Genomic DNA, 22,961 nt, shown 5'->3' with positions numbered 1-22,961 from the left:
AGCTTTTTGTGTTCTATTTTGGCCCCAAGCAGTACGAAAGGTAAAAAACATTACTGATTTTGTACCTTGTCCTCTGACCAGTCCTCTGGCTCAGTTCCCTTTGGAAAAGAACCCTGAAGATCCACACCACACCTTTAAAGCCCACCCAGTGCCCATTTAAAGCACATGACTTCCCTCTAAAAATCCAGGGAACTGGGGAAAGTCATGTGTTTTAAATGTGCCTTAAATGTAGTGTGGATCTGTTTCTTCTTTCTAAGCAACTGTTTACAGCGATGCATAGGTTGACCAGGTATTTTAAGGGCACAGCAGCAAGCCCTTGGGTGATTCAAGTTCCAAAGCGACATGAGTACTGTACATGTTTCAGATTTAATTCAACCCAAGAGCTATGGGCTCCAGCTCAGAGAGAATTCTCCCGTCAAACATCCTGAATTGTGGCCACTGTAAACCAAAATTCTAACGACAAAACCCTGGAGCGGTTTCCCCGATCAGCTCCTGCAGCACGTAGGAAGCAACAAATGTAGTTATTCTTTTTCCTTGTTCAAGGGTATTCACATGCAGCCCAGAGTATGTATACCTTCTTTATTTATGGTGAGAATGTGAACATCACACTTATCTTCGCACGCTTAATGTTAAAGCCTAGGTGTTTGGGTAAACTGGTAACTTAAATGTTCCGTAGATTTAATTACCACAGCCGTGGGTGGGTGGGTAGGGAAATAAAAAAGCATTTAGAAATACAGATTACAAATAATTTAGAAGAGCTAGTAAAGATTAATCATGAGAAATGATCAGTCCTCCAGAGCCTGCCTTTGCATGCAGGGAAAGCCCCATACTCGCCGAGGGTTTGAGAATCATTTGCTACCCTCACCTGGTGTAGGCGACCAGTCAAAACTGCCGGGGTGTGGCCACTGTCACATGCTGACAGCTTCTAGGAGCCACAGGTGAGAGCTAAGTGTGGGATGGGGAAGCACAATGTGTCCCCCACCAGAAGTACGGTACTATGCCTCCCCTAACGCCCCACAAAATATATTAACTTTTGAGGAAATCACAAGATTTATGGAAGTAAGGAGACCATGGTTGTTTCACTTTTTTCCAATTAGAGGAGCAATTATTTTTTTGATAAGGAAATATGGAATATTAAGAAACAAAAATAAATACAAGCAGTGCTCCCCCCCAAATGTTTAGGGGTACTCTCATTTTCCTACTCGTATTGAAATACTGCCCCTCAATGAGGGCAAACTTAGATTCACAAAATGTATAGGGGTATGCGCCCCCCCCCCCAGAAAAAAAGCACTGAATACATGCTTATGTTTACCAGTACAAATAAATTATATGTAAATTATATTCTATAGTGCTGCAAAAAGATAAGAAATTAGTAGGAAGTAGAACACAGACATCAGATAATACATAAATAACTATGAACAAATAGAATTAAATATGGACACATATTCTATCATTTATATTGGCGGACTTAAAGGAAAATTAAAAACTTTCTTCCTTGGAGATTTTTCAAGCACAGGTTGGCTGGCCATTTGTCATGTATGATCTAGCGGAGATTCCTGCAGTGCAGGGGGTTGGACTAGATGACCCTCAGGAACCCTTTCAACTCAATTCTAAGATTGTATGATCCACAAATGCCTTCTAAACTCAATATACATAATTTTAATTAATGACTGATTACTTTGTAGTATGTGACTTCCATTTTTTATTAGTTATTTTAAGTTTTTCCTCCATCAGTGTTTATGTTATGTGCCTAGAGATTTATTTCCAAACACCACACAAAAATATACAGTGTCTGTCTCTTTGGAACAAGTCTCTCAACCCTTTAGGCTGCCCCTCTCTGCATAATCATTATTTATCTTTGCTCTTAAAATGTTCCTTTTCTGAATTTGTCCTGGCCAAGAGGGCTTAGATCACTTCCCTTGCTGCACCATAGCCGGGAATTTTCAAAGACTTTTATTCAGTTTGTTCTATATAGCACCTCTTACTCCCCAGATGTTGGCTTTCAGAATTCTGGAAATCAACAAGGTACAAACTTGGATTCTCCAAATGCCTACTTGCATGAATAGAAACACCCCTTTACATGCACACTCCACAAAGTAGTTAAGAAGGTCCTCTCTTTGGGTGTTTTTGGGTAGCCACAACAAAGAAACACAGCAGTCCTGCCTCAATCAGAGGCAAGAGATGGCCTGGACCGCCAACATATACAGTATAATGTGTGGGTCCCACTTAAAAAAGGTAAAGGGACCCCTGACCATTAGGTCCAGTCGTGACCGACTCTGGGGTTGCGCGCTCATCTCGCATTATTGGCCGAGGGAGCCGGCGTATAGCTTCCAGGTCATGTGGCCAGCATGACAAAGCCGCTTCTGGCAAACCAGAGCAGCACATGGAAACGCCGTTTACCTTCCCGCTGTAGCGGTTCCTATTTATCTACTTGCATTTTGACGTGCTTTCGAACTGCTAGGTTGGCAGGAGCTGGGACCAAGCAACGGGAGCTCACCCCGTCACAGGGATTCGAACCGCCGACCTTCTGATCAGCAAGCCCTAGGCTCAGTGGTTTACCCACAGCGCCACCTGGGTCCCTTGTCATATTCTTTTTACAAAAAAATGGTACATCTGCAATGTGAATTTCACAGGCTTATTAAATGATGAAGAAAAAGGCCACACAGTGTAGGTAAGCACCTAGTGCTCATTGGCCCATTTATCTTGTGGGTTTCTTAACAAAATGGCAGAGTCAAGCCCTTTTAGACAAGCATGGAGAACTGGAGAATATGAGCTGTCGTTTCAACTTCTTTTACGTATTCTTTTCACTTTATAACTGAAGTAAGAGAGCCTTGGGCCTATTGCTGGCCAACATTTTGGTGTCTTGAGGCTGAAAATACAAAAATAGTTTAAACAATATATTGATCAAAAATATACTGCCTTTTAATAATACCTGAAATCTGACAGCTAATGCAGCCATTTAATTCTACCTTATTGCAAGGGGAGCTTTGCTTTATACAAACAACAACAACACTTATATTTTTGTGTGTGGTGCTTGACTTCTTAGCATTTTAGTGTATTTCTGACATGTGTCCTTCCAGTAAATTCCAATAATCTCCTAGAGACGAAGCAAAATAAAAAAAAAATCCTTCAGTAGCAGTAGAAGGAATTTTTTTATTTTGCTTTGACTCAGACCAACACGGCTACCTACCTGCTCCTAGAGACGGTAATACTTAACATATTACAGCAGGCTTGGGGAACCTATGGCCCTCAAGATGTTCTTGGACAGCCAGCATGGCTGATGTTCAGGAATTATAGTCCACAAACCACCTGAAAGGCCACAGGCTGCCCACCCCTGCGCTATGGAAAAGGAGTCTGCAGCTGTTCTTGCCTCACTGTTGAATGGGATTTGCCAATGGAAGCGCTGTCTTTTGTCTAAGTACCCAGATTGTATCCTGCTCATGTCTAACAAGGGGGAATAACATTCCTGGTGAATGCCAGCTCTGTTACTTGCCCCCCCCCCATTACTCTTATCTTGTGAAGTGAATTGAGACTGATAAGAGTGATGTCCGGATCTCCTCTGTCATCAGTCTGACAAGATGGAGTGGAAGACAAGTATCGGTGCCTTTTAACTTCAAAGTGTTTTGTCAGAACAGGTTGTTGCCTCTTTACGGGAGGGAACATGAGTCTTCCTCCTGATAGTGACCTGGAGGAAATGTGTTTGTGTTTCTTCCATGATGGATGCACACAGCAGTTTACCCTTGAAACTGCACACCCTGGAAAAGGATAATCAGGTTTCAGTTTCTAAGGTGTTTTCACACATTTGGCTTCAATCAAATTTTCTCAAGCTTTCTCTCCAAACAAATATTACCTTTATTTTGTTTGCCATGTACTTTGTACGGCCCAGGGAGTCTCAAAGCTCCCCTCTAGAAACAAGAGAATGCCACTTAATTCTCTTTGCCACCTTAGTAGCTTTCTAGAAGAGGGCATTGCTGAGCTTCAATGCCAGCACTGCTGAAGCCAAGAGGACAACACTGCAGCTAGCAGGCAGTCATGTGACTCAAGAGACCAATGGGGTTTGCTGTAGGGCAGGAGTGGGGAACCTAATTTATATGCATATAAGCAGTGTGTTTTTTCTTTTAAAAAATGTTCAGGGGTACTCTCATTTTGACTCAAGAAAATCACCATTTTATAGTTCAAATTGGGAAAAATAAAAACAGTAAATGGACAAAAGCAAAGATTCACAAAATGTTTAGGGGTATTGCGTATCCCTGCATCCCCCAGAAAAACAGCACTGCATACAGTGGTACTTTGGGTTACAAACACCTTGGGTTACAAACGCTTCAGGTTACAGACTCCGCTAACCCGGAAGTACTGGTAGTACCTCGGGTTAAGAACTTTACCTCAGGATTAGAACAGAAATTGTGCAGCAGTAGTGCGGCAGCAGCGGGAGGCCCCATTAGCTAAAGTGCTACCTCAGGTTAAGAACAGTTTCAGGTTAAGAATCGACCTCCGGAACGAATTAAGTTCTTAACCAGGGGTACCACTGTATATGCAATTTTAGAAATCATTACTGTAATTTAAATAGAAATGCAATACATTTTACTATGGTGAGGAAGACTGTGACCAGGTGACTTGTGCGCCTGTTCAGTTGCCCAGGTGCTAACTGTTAATGGGCAACCTCAAGTCGTCTCCTCTTCCTTCTTACTTGATTGATTGATGGATTTCATGCCTGAAAATGTGACATGAGGGCTGGAAACATCAACCCCACCATATGAGAATCCATTACAGACAATCACAGTGCCGGGAGACAGACAGTCAGGTTGTATATCCACAGCATTTTTGCCTAGTGCCTAAATAAATGTAATGAAGGTGCCAGGCAAGCCTCCCTGGGGAGAGCATTCCAGAAATGGAGCCAACGCAGAAGAGGCCCATTCTTATGGTTCTTTATGGACAGCATTTCAAATGGACAGCATTTCAAATAGAAGACGCCTCCAAAGAGATGACTGTCACCTGCAAAGTACCCTACTACTACTACTACCACAGTACTACAGCATCAATGAAAATTTTCTTCATGATGCCTGAATGAAAGCCTGACTGCCATAACCAGAAATGATGCAGAGGAACCTGCCCTGGCCTACAGAATACATCATTATCTGGCACAGAAGCAGAGAATAATGTTTACAGAGTTCCAGCACATAAAGCAGTTTTGCTGAGAGACACTGCACATTTTGTTTGTCATGGGCGTGGACTGGAAGCAATGTGTCAGAGCTTACCAGGTCTACTTTTGCTCATCATCCTAAGTCTTTCCTCCTCTTCCTTAGCAGGATAAAGAAGCGTCCAGTTGGCTGAAGAGGCTTATCAGCTCTGTCTGTCTGGGTGTTAACAATCTATTTGTCTAAGTACCTGTCACATTCACATGCCATGTTTCCATTGTGACTCACTATATTTGTCTGGTCATTTTTTTTCCAGTTCAGGATTGTGTGTGCGTCTATGTGAAGGCTCTCTGCCTTGCCTTATTGGTGCCACCATTCTGAGGCAACAGCTAGTTATGTATAAACGTTGTCCAATAACAAATCAAGCTCCATTCATTGTCCCTTTGGGGCCATTCCTATACCCCGCATACAACTGCTGAAAAACTGTCTCTTAGAAACCAAGGCTGTGTTTATTTAAATCAACAAGCAGAAATAAGTCAACCTTTGAAATCAGTAGGATTTGGCAGTGCAAGATGGCATCCTCAATGGGAAACCATTGCTGTTCTTTGTGTTTAAGGATGGAATTAGGGCTGAACCTACCATTAGGTAGTGTGAGGGAAGCCACCTCAGATGCCAGATGCTATGATGTGGAGAGTAGCAGCAAGATGCTGGTACTCAGAGCTGCGTGTGCCACACAGCATGCCCCGTGCCCTTTAAAGCTAGCTTGTGATGGAAGACGGCTTTCCCATCAGCAGCATTACAGTCAGATTCAGCTACCAGTCTGATTAGCTCCTGCACTTGGATTGCAAAGGGTGGCTCAAGCAGCAAAATTAAATTGGATAAAATTAAACAGAAATCCTCCTACCTCCTCCTGCCGCACTGCCTGCTACCATCAGGGACCAAGAGCTCATTTAGACCTGATGTGCCACAAACCACCTTGCAGTGGTTTGGTGGCAGCAGGTAAAAGCAGATAAAGGCAAATGAGTCAGGTGATCCACGGGCTGAAGGAAAAGGCAGCTGCCACAAGCCTGCTGGAAATACGAATCAACTCTTCCCCCATTGCCTGTGCTGAAGGCGCTGGCATTATTTAAAGGTGGCAATAGGAATGGTTCCCAAACGTTTGATACTTGGGTCATGAGTGTTTCACCTCCTCGTGGATTATATTTTAAGCACATTGCACTCTTACACCCAAAAACATACTACTGTATGTATTTTTTCAGTATTTCTTCTAGGGCTTAATTTTGCTTCCACAGATTTTAACGAGTTCCTGAAATGGGTCTTTATAACTTGTAAAGAAAGTGAGTGAAGCTTATCATTTTGGAATTGTAGAATGAGTGTACAGAATGTTTGCGAACCATTCTTGTATTGAAATGCAAACAGAAAACCTAGCCCAGGCTCCTGTTCTTCAATGTTTGACTATGTTGATAAAATTAAAATAGTTTGGTGTACAGTATTGCCTTAAATAAACAGACTGCCCAAATGTGCAAATTGTTCTTGAGGGGGCCCTGAAACACACTGACTGTGAACCATGCTTCTAGTGACTTTGCTAAGGAACCCATCGACTATAAAACTGCTCTTATATAATCCTATACAGTATTATTATCTTCAGGCTAGTGGGATACTGCTTTCCACGATATTTACTGAGTCAATATTTGTTGTAATGAAAACAGAATCACCAGAACAACACTTGATAACGGTTTACACTTTAGTAACTCTTCTAAAATTTCTTTTTTTCCTTTTATCAGTGCCTCAGTGGTGATAGTGCAACAGGAAACTATTCAAGTATCATCTGATAGCTATATCACTTACACAGCTGCAATTTATAATGCAGATATATTTAATAGCATTTCTAAGCCAAAGCAAATTCTTCTAAAATGCAGTACTTGTGGAAAACAAATGTCATTCTAGCTGTTTGTTGCTTATTGTGTGCATGTGTGCATATACTGTATATACTGCTCCATTCTGTCATGCAGTAAATTAGGCACTTGCTTTTGGTAAATTTTTCCCTTGGGAACTAGAGGCTTTAAAATGGAATTCTTCCTCTGTTTCCCAGGAGAAATGCTGTGGGAATTGACTAAGTGCTTTATACACTGAGCAGCTGAAGGAAATCCATATATAATGTTGGATCTATACAGTTTTAATATATGACATATATGTAGTTTCAGGATCAGTTGTGGGAATCCTAATATTGTGGTAAGGTTCTCTCTGCTCAACACCTGTAACACTTTAGTTTGGCTTCAGGCCCAGTCACCACACTGAAACCACTTTAGTTATCTTGGTTGATGCCATTTCTCAGGATGGCAATGGGAAGGCATGGCTGATGACAGTCTCTTTATGGGGCAACTTCTGGTCCTTTTAGGTGAAGAAGAAGAAGAAGAAGAAGAAGAAGAAGAAGAAGAAGAAGAAGAAGAAGAAGAAGAAGAAGAAGAAGAAGAAGAAGAAGAAGAAGAGTTTGGATTTGATATCCTGCTTTATCACTACCCGAAGGAGTCTCAAAGCGGCTAACAATCTCCTTTCCCTTCCTCCCCCACAACAAACACTCTGTGAGGTGGGTGGGGCTGAGAGACTTCAAAGAAGTGTGACTAGCCCAAGGTCACACAGCAGCTGCATGTGGAGGAGCGGAGACACAAACCCAGTTCCCCAGATTACGAGTCTACTGCTCTTAACCACTACACCACACTGGCTCCCACACTGAGTCATTGTCACTAGTACAACCCTGTTAAGTTAGAAAATGGGAGGAAAGTCTCTATGGCAGTGCACAATGGCATTATCCTACTTACAAGATTCAGTATGTCTCTATAGTTGCAGTGGCACCAGCACCAAGTTGTTGATTCTATATGCTTTTTAATTTAGCAACACAATCATTTATTTATTTTCAATTTCCTCTCTGGTGTATTTGTACAAAATAGGTAAGAAAATTATTCTTGCAAGAGACATTTAAGTAAAAAGAGCTTAGCTATAGAAAAAGAAGCACAAGCAAAATAAGATCCTTTGTGGTAGATGTAAAAATTTCTAGCCACAGCTAAAAACCTTTTGCATTTACAGCAGGAGTAAGGAATCTGCGGTCCTCCAGATGTGGTTGGAGTCCAAGCCCCTCAGGCCAGCCACCAGGCCAACATCCGAAGGGGTACAGGTTTCCCATCCCTGGTTTGCAGGATTTAAGTTGTCCCCAATTATATTGTTGCTATTATTTATTGATTTATATTTGCCAATAGGCCCCTAATACATTAGAGAAGGTGTCTTTTTATTTAAGAAACAGCATTCTCTCCCCCCCCTTCCTTCCCTTTCCTTAGGTTCATGTAAATCTGCAGGCCTCTGGATTGCCCTCTTATGTAGTTAGTGTAGGAACAAACATTTAAAAATAAAGCCTGCACATTACCGTAGATGTTTGATATTTTAAGGGGTCATGCTGAAGCGGTGCAAAATATAAGGGATCTTGAACTTTTGGATAAATTGTGGTTGGGAACATTAATTCTTGTAAAAGGGCTTTTTGAATGACTGTTGAATAATGGAGGGACTATTGGCCTGTGCTAGGAACTATTCTGTAGGTTAATTTTAACAAACTTTGGTACTGCTGCAGCATTACCCCATTAGTGTTCTTTGGGTAAAGGTAAAGGGACCCCTGATCATTAGGTCCAGTCGTGGCCGACTCTGGGGTTGCGGTGCTCATCTCACGTTATTGGCCGAGAGAGCCAGCGTACAGCTTCCAGGTCATGTGGCCAGCATGACAAAGCTGCTTCTGGCGAACCAGAGCAGCACACGGAAACGCCGTTTACCTTCCTGCTGTAGCGGTACCTATTTATCTACTTGCACTTTGATGTGCTTTCGAACTGCTAGGTTGGCAGGAGCTGGGACCGAGCAACAGGAGCTCACCCTGTCGCAGGGATTCGAACCGCCAACCTTCTGATCGGCAAGCCCCAGGCTCTGTGGTTTAACCCACAGCGCCGCCCACGTCCCACTTTCTTTGGTTAGGTCAGGCATCCCCAAACTTTGGCCCTCCAGATGTTTTGGACTACAATTCCCATCATCCCTGACCACTGGTCCTGTTAGCTAGGGATCATGGGAGTTGTAGGCCAAAACATCTGGAGGGCCACAGTTTGGGGATGCCTGGGTTAGGTGGTAGTAAAAAAAGAATAATCCCTTCTTTCTTCTAAGATATTTGTCTCAACAAAAGCTTATTTGGGGTCTAAGTGGGGAAAGGGGCTGTGAGGAACAACTGGAAGGACAGACAAGGAGCAAAGTATTATATCCCAGCAGGAAGTTCTTTTAATAAGTAAATCTTGTAGTGATGACTTGTAGAGATTCAGGGAATGGTGTTGGATAAAACAATAAGCAGCTTGTAACAAGCATTTGCATTTTCTTTGATATATACATATGACACTGTAAGGTGCCTTTACTTTTACCATTGTGTCTGTTAATTACCTTTCCTTGTTTAAAATTCCTTCAGTAGCACCTTAAAGACCAACTAAGTTTTTTTTTTGGTATGAGCTTTCGTGTGCATGCACAGTTCTTCAGATACACTGAAACAGAAGTAACCAGACCCTTATGTATATTCAGAGGGGGTGTGTGATGGGAATGGGTGATGGGCTGATAGGAGTGGTAAACCTGTTGATGACTGTTAACGACTGTTAATGACTGCAATTGGTCTTGCGGGGTAAAAGCGAGGGCTGAGGTGCTAAGGAAAGCTTGATCATGTATAATGAGATAAGAATCCTATGTCTCTGTTCATACCAAGTGGCTCCATGGTTTTACGCGTGCTAATGAGTTGCAATTCAGCAACTTCTCTTTCCAGTCTGTTTCTGAAGTTTTTCTGTAATAAAACAGCTGCTTTGAGAACTTGTATAGAATGTCCTGGGAGATTGAAGTGTTCTCCTACTGGTTTCTCTGTCTTGCATAAGTGGGCTGTCATAGGACTTTCCTGTTCTTATTCAGGGCTTCCAAGAAGATCCAAGCCACCCACAAGCAAATGTGGAGTATACTCTCCTACTCCATCAGTTCCTGACAAGAACCCCACATAGTCCTCACTTCCTCAGTCACCTCAGTCTTCTTTCAAATCCTTTCCCTGTATAACATGACCTCACTTCCTGATTTTTGTGGCTGCTTCTGTCCTTACAATAAAACTATAGTCAGAATGTATACACAGCCTAATTAACATCTCTGGTAGTAAGTTACACAGGTGTTATTTGAGTGTTTGGAGCTGCCTGGTGTAGCTTTGATTTAGTTTTCTGTCTCCCAAAATTGCTCTGCTTTGAAGTATTTAGTGGCTTTTACATCCAGCTAACAAGGTTTGTTGCAATCAATTATTGCAAAGGTAATTTATAATGTTTTTTATGTATGCTGATTCAATACTGTTGTATTAATTTGCAGAAATAAAAAAGGGGGTGCAATTATGGTTAAATGCAAAGAAGTAAAAGTGTGAGCAGCACCTGTTCAAGCCTTCAGCAGTCTCAGTCTGCGGAATATTTATGGGAAAAGTAAGTAAGAATCTTGTGGTTCTTGTAGAGAGCCCTCTTTAGTTACTGATTTAAGACCATATAAAACCCAATAAAAGATAAACTCTTAGTTGCAAAACATCTGGTAATTCCACTTGTGTTTTTATCATGCAAAGGCTATTTCCCCTTTTCCTTCCAGATAAGCAAATGCAAGTGGGAGTATGGTCTTAGTGAATAAAGATGGGGGGGGGGGGTAAAGCAGACATCATCTCCAGAGATTTGATGCCGAAATCCAGCATCGCCTGAGTTCTGCAACTGCGGCTTTCTCCCGATTGAAGTGCAGAGTGTTTGAGGACTGGGACATTTGCAGGGAAACCAAAATGCTTGTATACAAAGCTATTGTACTACCAACCTTACTATATGCTTGTGAAACATGGACCACTTATAAACACCATTTCAAACTCCTTGAAAGATTCCATCAATGGTGTCTCCGAAAATTTTTACACGTCACTTGGAAAGACAGGCGAACTAATATCACTGTACTGGAAGAAGCAAAGATCACTACTGTAGTGTTGAAGCAATGATTCTTCAACATCAACTTCGTTAGACTGGTCATGTTGTGAGGATGCTTCTATTCCGAACTTAAAAATGGAAAGCGTAATGCTGGTGGTCAACAAAAGAGGTTTAAAGACTGTCTCAAGGCAAATCTTTAAAAAAAGTATAAACACTGACATCTGGGAAACACTGGCCTGCGAGCGCTCCAGTTGGAGAACAGCTTTTACCAAAGATGTCTTGGGCTTTGAAGATACTCGAACTAAGGACACAAGGGAGAAGCGTGCTAAGAGGAAGGCACACTTGGCAAATCCACACCATGAATAACTCCTGCCCGGAAACCAATGTCCCCATTGTGGAAGGACGTGTGGATCCAGAATTGGTCTCCACAGTCACTTACGGACTCATTGTTAAAACCGTGTTTATGGAAGACAATCTTACTCGGCTACGAGTGATTGCCAAAGAAGAAGAAGAAGCTGCTGCTGCTGCTACAGGAGACTGCATTAGATTTTCACTCTACTCCACCCCCACCCCAATTTAGCAACATGGTTTTTGTTTGGGTTATTGCTTTTCCATTTATCTCAAAGAAAGTATATGGACATGGCAGGGTGTGTGTGTGTGTGGGGGGGGTTCAGTTCACGAGGGAAGGGTAAATAGAAAAACACATTTGATTTGTCCACTCTCCACATGTGTTATGGGATGTGTGGCAAACAAAGGAAAGAGAAGTGGAGTAAAATTGGACGCACTGGAAAGAATCAAAGCATGGAATTTATCAGAACGGAGCAAAGTGTTGTGTGTGTATATATGTGTGTGTATATAACCTTTTCACTATTATCTCAATTCTGTAAATTGTTCAAGGATAGTTGGCCAAATCCCATATAAAAAAGGTAAGGGCTTTAAAAAAAAGTATATGAGCATTTAGTATATTGAATTTATGTTTGAATTTGACACCCCTGCTTCAGAAGAGATAATATGCAGTATCTACTATATTTATTATTATATTCATTTCTACAGTGAGCAAATGCTTGCTGGCCTTTCCATTTCCTACCCCACTTTAAGTATTATGTAAACCGTGCTTCTTATTTATTAATCTGATGATTTTTTTCTAGAATGTCTAATTATTCAATACCTGTACACCAGCATGTCTTTATGTCCCCTAGGAAGCTGAAGGAACAGTACACGGAGTTCCCACATGGTCACTGAAACTGACCAGATGAAGACCTCCTTCTCAACGGTGTTGCTGCAGAGATGGGGAACCTGTAGTTCTCCAGATGTTGTTGTATTACACTTCCCATCAGCCCCAGCCAGCGTGGCCACTGGTCTTCCTATTTTCCAAACACAGAACACCTGAAGAGGGTTTGTATTTCTGAAAGGGAAGCCGGTGGAAATGGGCTGGGGGGGGGTTAGAGGGGAATGCTGCTTATGATTGCTAAAAAGCCATGAGTAGTAGAAGACAATCTACTATTGATAAAATCTTTGGCCTTAGTAAAAACAACTCCACATAGTTCAAACAAGTGTGAGAGATAGAGCAAAATGGAGACTGTGATTCTGCTGTTGATGTATTCAGTTGCATACTGGAGTATGCAAAGCATATGTGCCGCAGCTAAACCATCCTGCCCATCCAGTTCTTCACCCTGTCATGACCTACTGAGGATCATGCCAGTTCAGTGCACTTTGATATTTTGTTCCATATGCTTATGATTAGGGCTTGAAAACCCCACTGGATCCTTCCAAAATATCTAGCATATGATCAATGTTAATTGTATTACATTAATTGTTCCCTTTCTCTGGCACAGGACATGTGTGTTCCAAGGGCCAAAGACAATGTGGTATCTTCCATGGCATGTGGTTCTGTGGCCTGGCAGATCAGAAGGGGCTCAACACAAATGTGGGAACAAGGTTGTTCCCTGTGGAATATACCTTAATGATCACTTTTCTTAGTATAATTGCTGAGGGGTGTGTGTTAACTCCAGAATTTATCTCCAGAATTTATTTATTTTAAATCTTCACTGGGAAACACGTGCATGGTTTTCCTAAAATGGCAATTCCCCTGAATATTGCAGTGGTCTGAGGCATCCCCATGTCAAACAGTGAACATCTGGACGGAAAAGTTGTTGAGATTTTTTTTTTTTTGCAAAGTTGTTGTTGGCCAAAATTTCTGACCTTATTTTGGCAAAATAATGCCGTTTTTGAGCTATTTTTCAGGTTGGGGCACCTGGCTGAAATGTTTTTAAATGTTTTAAACGGTTTAATTCTGATTCCTCTGTTTTGTTTTTGTCAGGTTGGTGTTGGTTAAATGTTTAGTTGGAGTTGGCAATTATTTTGATTTTGTTATAACTGTAAACTGTTTATTATTGTTATTCTTACTGGTTTCTATTGATTTATTGGTTTTCTATGTTGCTTGTATAGTAAGGTTACCAGATTTTTTTCAATGAATCCAGGGACACTTCATTGAAATGAGTCAGAATGGATGGATTTTGTCAGGGGACTGATATGTAAATCTGGGGACTGTCCCTGGGAAATGGGGACATCTGGTAACCTTATTGTATAGGATATTTCATTTTTTAATGTTTGGTTGTGTGTTTATATATGTTGTAAGCCATCCAGAGTGGCTGGAGAAACCCACCCAGATGGGTGGGATATAAATAATAATAATAATAATAATAATAATAATAATAATAATTGTTATTTGCCCGAATTCCACCCAAACACTGTTAGAGACAGCTGGATTCCAAATATGTCCGGGAAATCCCGGACATATGGCAACCCTAGAACATATAGTTCCAATACATGAGGTAAATATATAAATACCTTCATATTTTAGGACATGGGAGGTAGCTCAGTGATAGGGCATCTGCTTTGCTTGCAGAAGGTCCCAGGTTTCCATCCCTGGCATCTCCAGGTAGGGCTGTTTGATATCTTGGAGAGATCCTGCCTGAACTGCAACAGCATTGTGCTTTGTGTTTCCCCTAACCACAACAATACTGCAATGTTGAGTGTTAGGAGAATGTAGCTATCATCTCAATAAGAAACCCTAGGTTGGGAGGTATATCTGATTTTTCTACCACATCTAAGTAACACTTGCACATGTACCGCTGTAAAATCCCTTAGCAAGCCTAAATCTTGAACCCAGAACTTTGAGCAGCAGCTCCTGAGGAAAGTTCTACTTTTGAAAATGCACGTTCTTAGTTAAGTGTGAACCACTCTAGAAAAGCAAAGCATTACTGTATTAACAAGTGGTGGTGGTGTGCGATGGTTAAGGAGGCACTTGAGGGAGGCTACTGCCTTGAGTGGGCGACAGTTGATCAGGCAGGCCTCCCCTGCGTGAAATAACTGTTATTTTATGAGAAGTAGGTGCCTGCCTCAAGCAGGCGGCGGTGGGTGTGGCCAGCTGGATGGTTGGAGCTCTTCTCAGCGGCTGCTGCTGCTGCTCCTGCCGCCACCACAGAAAACAGACAGGCAAGAGCAACAGCAACAAACACCCTTCCAGCAACGGATTGAAGTGTATTGTTTGTGCATCACAAGGTCAAGTCGAGAACTACAGGAGGGCGGACCTGGCTCCTCTTCTTCCTGTGCAAACTGGGCAAAGTTCTTTTTCCTCTTTGCCTTGTGGAAACCTTTTGGTGGTAAAAGAGGGCATTTGGAGGGATCGAAACAAACAGGCTCAATGGGGCAAAATGTTTAAGCAGCCCCCTCCCATCTCTGTGTGTAGGGCGGGGGTCGAATCATGCCGTTCAACCCCAGTTTTCAACCCCCCCCTTTTAGTATGGGTTGCTGAAAAGGAGCAAGTGCTTAACGTCAGCATGCTCCCGGCTGTAAGTGATCTGGATAACTATTTGAATTAAAAGCGGACCCCCCCCCCAAAATACCCGTCTCTCTCCAGAGTGGTAGTATTTCAGCACAGAGGTGGCCGCGTAACTTTTGTGACCCGCGGGAAAACAATTCTGTTCCGATCTCGATTTGCAACCTCCCCCCCCTCCCTTGCTTCACTCCCTCACCTCCCGTGCCCTCTTAGCGAATGCGAACTCCCCCCACCCCTGTCCCCACGCGCGGTTTTCGCTGCGAGGGTCTCTTCCTCCTTTCCGCGGAAGAGGTTTCTTGGTCGGTGTTTCTTTCCCCTTAATATCCCTCGCCGTCCGCCTTGCACCTCATCTGTTATTTGCAAGAAACGTCTTTTTGACGCAGGAAGAAATGGCAAATTTGAAGTACGTCATTAATATGGCGCCAAAAGATTTTGTTAAGTATAAGCTTATTTTTTGTAAGGTTGCAGCAGCAGGCTAGTGTGTACGCCTGTGCATAGCTCCGGGGAGGTGAAAGCGGCGCGGTCGGGGGGGGGGCAGAGAGAGAGAGAGAGAGGAAAAAAGAGGGGGGAATGAGAAGGGGAGGAAGCAAAGAAAGTGTTGCAGCTCTGTGATCTGTGTGTGCACTGCCGCCGCCGTTGTGTGTGCGCGCGAGGCTGAAGATCATTGCGAAAGTGACCTGATCAGGCTTGTAGAGAGAGAGAGAGAAGGAGAGAGGGAGAAAAGGAGAGCGAGCCCGTGTATGCAACCCGACCTCTTTCCAGCTGCCCAGGGCACAAGAGAAAAGAGATGGGGACTCAGCGCATCGGAGGGAGGTGAAGGCGAGGGAGGGGTGGTGGGTGAGCAGTGCGTTAGGGTGGGAGGCAACACATGCCGAACACAATCAGGGATGGGACCCACGTTTGCTACTGCCGCCGCCGCCGCCGCCGCTGCACCTGGACCTGCTGCTCGTCAGGGAGAAACAACAAACAAGAAAATAAGAAATTGAGGGAAGGGGGCACAAGGGGGCGTGGGGGGAAAAAGAAGGTGGGGTGAAATCGCCAGCATCACCCTAATTTATATACTACTCCTTTGAAGAAGTCCCCCCTTCGCCAGCAGGGGAAAGGGGGTGGGAAGAGAAAAGAAGAAAAAGGGCAGTCGCAGGATTTCGGGCAATTGCAGAGATCCGAAAAGAAGTCTGGATTTAAAAAAGAAATAGGAACACGCAGGGCTCGCTGGATTTTGCACAGAGCGGCCATCTCAGCTGGAAGCAATTCTTTGGAATTGATTTTTTTTTGGTGTGTTTTTGTTTTTAATTTTGCATCCATGGAGTTACTTTGTATCTACTCCTAAAAGAAGGTCATCATCTTCGGATCCTACAAGGGGGATGGTTCGCCCCCTGCGCAATGGTGCCGGATTAGTCTTTGCAAAGGGAGATTCCATGAGCGGTTACGTTTTTGGAGCATCTCTCCCCACACCTCTCTGGTAACCCGAGGGACAGTCTCAACTCTTGGAGGACGCTCTTTCCCAGCCAAGGTAAAAAGGGTGGAGAATTGTTCCCGGTTTTTTGGTGCTCTTTTTTTTTGCAGCTTCTCTCGATTCCCCCCTCCCTCCTTGCATTTGTTTTACTGCTCCCTGACTCTGCTGCCTGCAAAGGAGGATGGGGGGTGGAAGAGTGTGTAGCGTTTTTAGACATTGATTGCGCATGTTGGTCAGTCATGTTTTAAAAGGGAGGCGGCAGGAATGTAAACAACAACTTTTTAAAGGATCTGAAGCCTCAGGAAACGTTTCCTCGAATTAATGACTGCGGCAGAGCTAACCCCAAAAGGTCTCGAAGCAAGAGGGTGGCTGGGAGAGGGGAGTTAAACACGTTTTATTGAGGGAGAAGGGGGAAGAAGGCGCACGAGGGGCAAAAAAAAGGGTGGCGGGCGAAAAGTACGCGGCGTGTGTGTGTGTGTTGTACCCTGTATCCGCGAGTAAAAAGAGGTTCGCGCGGCAATTAGCAGAGACACGAGTTTCATTTTTGTTGATACGCAGCACGTTTTGGAGCCTTTGCCTGTCTTGAAGCTGCACCCACATGATCCGCTCCTCTCACGTGCTAGGGTTGTGGGGTCCCTGCCAGCTCCTGCAACAGACACAAACAATGCGCCCAGGAGGCAGGCAGACGAGGAGAAGAGGCGCCTTTCCTTGGCGAGGGTGGGGTGGGGGGAGCCCGGGTGGGCTTCGAAGGGCACAGGCTTTTCCGGGGTGCCGGTGGCTTTTGCAGTCGGGCTGCACGGCACAGCGACGGCGGCGGGCGGTTGCCCGGGCTGGGAGGGGGCAGGGCGAGAGTCGCGCCGCTGGGGGGCATGGAGAGATTTGGGAGTGGAAATGTACAGGCAACGGCTGCGACGGAGCTGCGCGGTGGGGAGAAGGACTGTAGGGGGCGTGGCTGTTGTTTACCTTCTCAAACTCTCCCGGCTCCCAACGGGCTCCTCCGGGGGCGTCTCATCTCTCCCTCCATCTCTGCCACTGAATCTCTCCCTCCCTCCCTCCCTCGGCCGGACACGCGGGCTCCTCTTTTCCTCCCCTCCCCTCCCCGAGGCGTTCCCTTCTTCACCCTGCCGCCCTCCCTGCACTTCCTTGCAGGCTTTGCACTTTGCCTGGGCTGGGCATTCCTCCTGAGGGGGGCGCATCTTCTTTTCTCTGCCCTGCTTCCCCCACCCCTCGTGCGGACACCCGATGCCCCGCTTGCGGTTGCTTCCTATACAGTGCATACTGTATATACGTAGTCAGAAAGACAGAGACATGCAAGGCGCAGGTTCTGCCCTGGAAGCCCGCCCCTCGTCCCAGAAGTGTGTGGGCTGGTTGTGGTTTACATGACCCTAAGGACAGATGGTACCTCCCCCACGGTTAAATCAAAAGGCCTTTTCTTCCATTATTGTTTGGTTTTGAGGGCTGAGTCTCCTCTCTCAGCTTAACCCCTGCAGACCTTTCTTCATTCAAACATTCTTCACTGCTACAGGTGCCTCTTACACTCTCTGTCTGCCCCCCCCCCGCAAGTGCTGAACATCTTCCTGTCTTTCCCGGGCTTGGTCAGTCATCTGCCCAGTCATCTTTTCCAGCCGGAGGGCAGGCATTCTGAATAGGGGGAGATACCCTTCAGCAGGGGTGAGGTCCCCTGTGGCCCCGCAGGTGGTGTTGGACTCCAACTCCCTCCAGTCCCGGCTAGCAGGTCAGGGATAATGGGAATTGTAGTTCAGCAATGTCTGTAAGGGCACTATGTGAACTACTCCTGGCCTTCAGCCTCCTGAGCTTTCATCATGGTAGGAGGTTGAATAATGATGGAGAAAGCAAACAAATGGCTGGGAATCCTTAAGCTAATTTAGGTGTCGGAAGATGCTCAAAATCAACATAGAATGAAAATAAACACATAGTTCACCCCATCTCTCCCAATCTTGTGTTTCCCAAGGGATTAGATTAGGCCTCACTCAACACTTCTTTAAAATGAGTGTTAATCTTTTTTAAAACAAACAAAAACTTTCCCATCCCATCTCCCATTTGTTATCTGCTCCTTTTCCAAACTCTTAGGCTTGACTTCCTTTTACATGTGATTTTTGTGGGAGCGCCTGAGCTTCCTACTCTTACCTAAGATTGTTCTCTTGCCTCTTTAACATTCTTTGACGCATTCTGCACTTTGCTTTTACCCATGCTTCAATGGGATCTCCTTACCCTTCTGTTATGTTGTCAGTTATGCTGTCACACACACCCCTTGCTATTTTCCTGTGCCACTGAGACAGTCGTACCTTCTTTTGATACTTTTCCATTGCTGGCACACTGGGACTATGTCTTTTCTGTATAACTTTCCTTCTCCTGTAGTCCTTAATAGTATTAGCAGCCCTCAAAGATGCCCAGGTGCCCATCTTCTCTAGCTTCAGTAAGCCCCACAGCAACATGATCACGCTCACTCTGTATTCCTGTTCTTAATTGCAATCCTCATCCTTTTTGTCTGCTACTTGTTGATATGTTGATGCCTCCTTCCTTTGGCGGGACTGTGAACACCTGGAAGTACCATAAATCATGAAGACTGCTTGGTAGTTTATGGGATATTATCCAGAAACTTATAAGTAAACAGAAATGCAGGTTAGCATTTAACTGTGTTAACTGTTGGTTAATCTCCCTCCAACTCAAAACATCTCTAGATACAGTAGTCAGTTTCTCTTTGCCTGTTTCTCCCTCAGTCAGCTTCCTATGTTACTCCTATGTTACTCTTCATTCCTCTATAAATGATGCTTGATGGTCCTTGCTTTTTCCAAGTGTCTCTCTCATTTCTCATTTTGTCTTCCTTACTCTCCATCATCTTCTGTGGAATTGAGTTCATAGAAGCAAACATTTTAATCTCTGTCCTTGCTTATGTTTGCATAAAGAAAAAAACCCCATAATCTCCAGAAGGTTGATTTCTTCAAGTAGCTTTGCAAATTGTTGGGGCCTCCCAGCTGTCACTCTGGGATATAAATTAATCTCTTTGCCCTCCACCCTTGAAACTTTGAGCACATTTTTCTTACAAATTAAATGCCCGTCTTTGATCGTGTGGCTAACAGCATTTTAATTTTAGAACCAAATTGAATATAATATCCTAATTGCCTTTTCATATGCTAGGGAATCTGTCAGCACCCCTCTTAGAAATTGCATTTGTAGTTTTAAGTTGAGGAAGATGAAAATGCACCTGATCATTGTAAAAAGCAACTGAATTTCAGATGCAGCTGTATAGATCCCTAGGTGCTGTGAACCTTATGCACAGCAGCAGCAGCTGTTTGCAAACAGGCAATTGATTATTCCTCCAACTGTCATTAAACGCAGTGCACTAATTTGGTAAATCTACATGCAAAACAATATCAGAAAGACCTTTGCAAATGAGTCTTTGGCTCCTGTTAGGGCAGCAGTTCACTTCCCTCATCTTCTCACTGGGGTTAAGCAATATTGGCCTTTAAGAACTATACTTGACCTTTAAACATTTGCTGGCCCCTGAAGTTGAAGCATATTTGAGACTGAATGAAAAATAGTTTGTATAAAGGTCAGGTTTGCTGTAGGAAAATTCAGCTTGGGTTTTGACAGTCGAGGCTGCTGAAACAGGGCAGGAAGGTAAACATATTCCTTGCTTATGGAGGCTGGCTTTACTCAAAATTTCCCTAAGGTTGTTGCCCCTGAGGATATAATTGGAATAACTACTGTAGTTGCCTGCATTAACATGGTCAGAGGTTGAGGAGGACAGAACTTTTAGTGTTAGGTAAAATAGGGAGTTTTGTCAGGGGAAGCTTTTATCATGCAGAATTGAGAAAAGCTGTCCCTGCTGAAATTGCCTTGTTTATATAATTATTGAAAATATTGAAACCTTGGCTTCTTTGGACTTCTGTCATGCTAGTCCAAATAGGTATCTTAAAGTCGCATTAACTTCTGTTCTGTTTCCAAGAATCCAAGGCCTGACTATGTTTACCCTGCCTTAACCTTGTTTGTATGAAGTTAAAAATGAATAATGAAAGTTGTAACCTGACAAATCTGGCTGTGTGAATGGAGCCCTGGGTACTCCTCTGGCACTAACACACATTTTTCATTAACCTTCTGATCTTGTTCTATAAATAACAGAATTCCTGTTCTATAAATAACAGAAAATGGGGGGTGAGAAGTTGTGGGAACAGAAGACTGAAGTATGACTTAAGTTGTCAGTTGTCAGATACATACGTTGGAGCTGCTTTTGATTTGGGGAAGATGTCGAATAGTTTGGGACAATACTGCACAGATAACTGTGGAGAAGATAAATTTGCTGCTAGGGTTACTACTCTTGAGTTTATTTATTATTTTATTTATCCATTCCATTTACATCCCACCTTTTTTCAGAGGAGTTCAAGATGGCATAGCTGGTTCTCTCCTCTATTTCTTTAATCTCCGCAACAACCCTGTGAGTTAGGTGAAACTGAGAGGCAGTGACTAGCCCAAAGTGAGAGATTTGAACGCTGGTCTCCCAGGTCCTAGTCTGACACATTAAGCACTATGACTTCACTGGGATAGATAGCTTTCAGTTAAAAGTTGTAGATGGTAGAAGTTATTTTTCTCCCTTTGCTAGTAGTGCAGCCAGCAGCTGGCTTTGAAAGTTGGTTGCCAAATCATTTTCAAGGTGCATATTTGCCAGTTATTGTAGGATTCCAAAACCAGGGCCTGTAGCATGCATATTCTGTATTTGGCTACCCACCATCTTTCAATAATTCTGTTTAGAGTGGGCTATGCTTAGTTGTATTTTATTATTGTTATGCTTAGACATTTCTATGTTGGTGATGCCCATCTCTCCTCTCTGTATCTAGATTGTTATCATTATCTAGATTGTTGTCAGTAACTTAATAATATAGCAATAATTTATTATTTATACCCCGCCCATCTGACTGGGTTTCCCCAGCCACTCTCGTCTGTCTCTGTTGCTAGTTCCATCTGGATATGTCTTTGGATAACCAAAGTGTTAGCAGAATACTGTAAAGAGAGTCAGAAAGGGAAAGTAGGATCATAAATATATGTGATAAAAAAATCCTCCTAGATATGGAAAAAATGCAAAGCAGGCAAAGTGAACACAAGAGAGTTTTGTTTTAAATTTAAATGAGCTTAGAAGTTGCTCCAGGAACCAAGATAGTGAGCATGGCTAAAACAAAATCAAAAATACCCAACCCTAAGAAGTACGTGTTGATCAAAGCACACAGTGCTAGTTTAACCCCTCAATCAGAGTAATTGAGCCCTTGTTGGATCTTGAAATGTCTGAATGCAACTCTTTGGTAGCTTTTTGCTGGGTGATTGCACAGACAAAAATGTAGAGTAGTTTCACTGGATCCATCTACCAGCTGCTTTTTGGATACCAGAGACCAAGCAATTTCAGATGGAAGCTGCATGAGTCATGGGGTAGGAGAGAGAGAAAATATGTGGCGTTTGGTGACCTCTGAATATGGCCAAACAATGCTTTCAAAGCGGCATTTTTATACTGATGCTCTGCTAAATAAATAAATAAAATGTTTACATGCTGTCTTCAGACAGCAAACTCACACAACAGCTTGCAAGATAATAGAACAAATCCAACGCTGATATAACTGTTGATTATTAAAGCTATGTAAAGCAATACAGCAGAGCACAAAAATGCGGAGGATCCAGCAGAGAACAGTTAAAACCACCAGGTTAAAATCATCTAGCTGACATCCTAGAAGACATAAAAATGTCTTCTCTTGGCACTGGAATCGGACTAGGTGAGCATTCCAAATGTGGGGGCCCACAGCTGAAAAGGCCCCTCTCCAATTACCACCCTGCTACCTTCGGAAGAAGGGGGCTTGAAGAAAAGCCTCGGGTGACAAATGCCAACCCTTAGGGAAGCTCATGTGGAAGGAGACAGCCCTTTAGGATCATAAAAAGTTGCCATCAACTGGGTCAAGACATTGGTCCATCTAGCTCAGCTCTGTCCACACTGATAGGCAGCCGCTCTCCAGGGTTTCAGACAGGAGTTTCTGGAGATGCCAGGGATTGAACCTTTGACCTTCTGCATGCAAAGTAGATTCTTTACCACTGCACTACATTCCCCTTAGAAACCCAAGTCCCCAGCCATTTAGAGCTTTAAAGGCCAGCACAACCACTTGTGCCCAGAAACTGACTGGCAGCCACTGTTAGCTGGACAAGCAACTTACAGGTTTCTTCTTCATCATCATCATCATCTTCATCTTCATCTATTTATTTATTTAATAAAACTTAGGCACTGCTTGATTGTAAGCAACCCTCAATCTTCTTATAGTCAGTCTTGGTTAGCAGCATAGTCACTATATTTTGAGATAACTAAAGTTTCTGAGAAGTTTACAAAGTAGTTGCCTGTGCAGTGCAGTAGTTTAATTTCGAGACTACTGGAACATGAATAACTGTAGTTGGGCCATCAGGGATTGAAGCTGATGGCAGGAGGTACATAATGTGACCTCCTGCGACAACACTAGATCTATCGGCACCTACAAAATACAAACTTGATTTTTCAG

At 43.5% G+C, this 22,961-nt stretch overlaps 1 protein-coding gene across 6 annotated transcripts in view; it reads left to right on the top strand.

Moving 5' to 3' along the window:
• Positions 1 to 10,582: 10,582 nt before the first annotated feature.
• JADE2 (jade family PHD finger 2) overlaps positions 10,583 to 22,961 on the top strand; it is a 156,408-nt gene continuing 144,029 nt past the window's right edge. Inside the window, exons 1-2 of one of the 6 annotated variants that reach the window (XM_035105461.2) lie at positions 10,583 to 10,648; positions 12,319 to 12,514. The gene's annotated coding sequence lies outside the window, so the exon portion shown is untranslated. Of the gene's footprint in view, positions 10,649 to 12,318; positions 12,515 to 14,588; positions 14,785 to 14,945; positions 15,364 to 15,528; positions 16,474 to 17,157 lie in introns of those variants that run through there. The other 5 variants (XM_060271668.1, XM_060271672.1, XM_060271669.1 and 2 more) reach the window with 5 other exon arrangements.

This window comes from Zootoca vivipara, chromosome 2 (assembly GCF_963506605.1).
Source record: "Zootoca vivipara chromosome 2, rZooViv1.1, whole genome shotgun sequence".
Classification (NCBI taxonomy): domain Eukaryota; kingdom Metazoa; phylum Chordata; class Lepidosauria; order Squamata; family Lacertidae; genus Zootoca; species Zootoca vivipara.
Note: the sequence above shows the minus strand (reverse complement) of the source record. Positions and strands in the feature narration are given on the sequence as shown.